This window comes from Psammomys obesus, unplaced genomic scaffold (assembly GCF_907164565.1).
Source record: "Psammomys obesus unplaced genomic scaffold, mPsaObe1.curated_primary_1811, whole genome shotgun sequence".
NCBI lineage: Eukaryota > Metazoa > Chordata > Mammalia > Rodentia > Muridae > Psammomys > Psammomys obesus.
This window is the reverse complement of record NW_026596064.1, coordinates 7,375,776-7,378,759: the sequence shown is the minus strand read 5'-3', so window position 1 is coordinate 7,378,759 and position 2,984 is coordinate 7,375,776.

Sequence of the window (2,984 nt, the reverse complement as noted above, 5' to 3'; positions counted from 1 at the left end):
TTTTCAGTGTCTGGAATTCTCCAGTTCTCCAAATGGAAAAATTACTTCTATAGTATAAAGCTCTTTGAGAGTTTTTCCAACATAAATCACAAGAAAAATAAAAATTGTAGCATTGACTATAACTCATGAACAGAAAATCCTACAAATGCATATGTCCTTTGTTCTTGAGTTTACTAGCTGTTGTTTTATTACCTCTTACTTCCCCACTAACACATAGGTTCAATAGGTATGGAACTACTCCTCATGGATACCTGTTTCCTCTTGGCTTCCAGGACAAGCTCAGATCTGCCCCATGCACATAGACATCACCTGCAAACTAACAAATATGGTGTTTTATAATTTACTTTCCCAGAATTGCCATTAAGAAAGATTTTATTAAATTTTTGTTGCATTATTTGACTTCCCCTTTTGATTATTGAACTTACAATGATTACATCATTACTTGGCTGTAAGAACGTAAGAACCATGACTTAATTGCAGAATAAATGTCAAAAAAAAAAAGATGTTCTCACAAGTAATTCAAAACAAAATGACATTTAGCCTTAAATTTCTTTTAACCTTAAAATTTCTCTGGAAGGTAGAATAAAAACAATTATTTTAGTACTTTATCCAGAAACTCACACAAAAACTATGTATTGATTTTAATTAAATAAAATCTTCTTAAAATAGGTTATATGTCATTAAAAAATAAAACAAAAAAACAATGTGTTAATTCAGAATACCACAATAAAGCAAAGAAAACGAATTTGAAATATTGGGACTATGCCCATTTTCTAGGACACCAAAAGGTTTTGCTGCTTGAAACTGAAATGTTCCCTTTTTCATTTACTCATAAGATTTGCATCAAAACTTTAAGGGTACTAATAGGAAATTAGCACATCATTATCCTCATTTGTACCTCCTAAAATTCCCACCTTCGTACATAATGACACTGAATATAAATAACTCAAACCCACATTTAACACTCAGAAACTCATTCGGGTCCCAGAGAATTAATCATAGGAAATGCATAAAACTTGCTTAAGCAGAAATCTCCAGCTAAAGGTTCCCACTAACTGCAGTTCAATGAGGGACCCCAAAGTGATTACAGAGGCCAGCTTTATTTCAGTCAAAAAGATTGTCCCTTTCAAAAAGCCTACTTTGGCTTTACTGTCTCTTCTTGTTCTTATAAACAGCAGAAATATTGCTTCCATCTAGAAAGCCACTTTCATCAGGATTCAAAAGAGCTTTAGAGCTACAAAAGACATTTGGAGAAAACCCACTAGTTCTGTACCAGGTACTACCAGTACCAAGACCCACTGAATCTCTCCTGTGATGGGGCATAAGCCAGACACACAAGGAAGTGCCAGGATATCATTCATGTAGCAACAGGAGACATCATGAGGTGACATCTGGATACATTACATCATCTAGTGACAATCAATGTACGGATATGATAGGACTGCTGAAATAACTTTAATATTTTTGTAGAATTTGATCTGCAGCTGAATAGGAATAAGACAACTCAGTGCAGCTAACAGTGATTTCTTGGAGCGGTCTAGGAAAGATGAACTTGATGTTCTTCTGTGTTCATTTTTTTTTCATAAAGATTACTAGCAAAACAAATAAGAATTGTCTTGAAGGTCAGCAGGGTAGAGTGGGGAGTAGCAGTGCCAGCAAGCACATCCCACATCAAGATGTTTCAGCCAAGGGTTTTTTGCTGAAGTCGTTACCAGTCGTCTGACCTTAAGGAAGTTACTCATATCCACTGTGTGCAGAAGTCGCTTTGTTCACAAAGTAAGAACGACGAACTAGTTTCAGCCTCTCCAGGTTGTTGTGTTGTAAGACAGACAACATAATTAAAAGATCTCTCAGTGACAGAAAATGAATCACATTATCTATGCTAAAGGTGATTCTTAAGACCTTTTCCAACAATGCATACCTAGATATAGTCACATCTTTCACAACACATTTCAGATCCTGAGTCAAAACCAACCTCCCCAGTTTGGAAAATGTATCAAATTATGTTTTAATTCTTAATGTTCTATATTTTTCTAAAAAAAAAAAAAGGCAAAGGTGTACAAGAAATAGTCTATCAGGTACAGGCTTGAAACTAATTTGGGATAATGGGTTAGCACAGTTCAAAAACATAAAAAAAAATCAGACTAGAACTGCTCACCTGGAATGCCAGTCCAACTGTAATTATGTGTGTGGTCTTAGGCATGGTGTTTGCTTTCTCTGCATCTTCTTAGCTTCTCTATCTGCATTATTTTCCACTCCTGGTTTTTATTTTATTTTCCGATCCTGGTTTTTATCTCTTTCGCTTTTTCATTAGTAAGATGGGGAGAAACATCTGACCTGCTGAGGGATCAGCATGCAGTGAATATTTGAAAGTAGTATTTCCATGCAAACTACCTTACAGCTATTAAAGCTGACTCTCAAAACAGTTTTGTGATAGGAATAATCCCTCACCCCACCTTAGAATTTAAATAACTGATAACTTGAAAGCTTAAATTTTAAAGTCATGTAACTCTCATCAAAATGAGAGTGCAAAGGGGAGCAATTAAGCACCTGCTAAGTGGATATAAAATGGGTTGCCAACTCAAAGTGGGAATTTAAATGATTCCTTGTCTTTGCAATAGCCTAGCACTACATATTGCTTCTCTTCATCATTCCTCCTGTTTTCTAGGTAAGGTGAATTCCTTAAAGAAATACAGTGAGAAGAGATATTTTGACTGAGTTATTTGAAATAATTAAACACTCATTAATGGGTGGGGAGGGACCAGCCTTCAGTGATGATGTTGTCTTAGAGTCTAGTAAGTGGAGCAGTGAGGTACACCGAAAAAGAAAATGGGGGGGGGAGAGTCAGATGAGACCAGTGTTATCTGACCCCCACCACCTAGGAAGTCTGAGAAACTTTAAAAAGTGACTCTACTCAAAAGAATTGGTCAATGTCACCATCATCTTCAAAGAGTCTTTGATAAAGCTAGTCTTCAAGAACATTC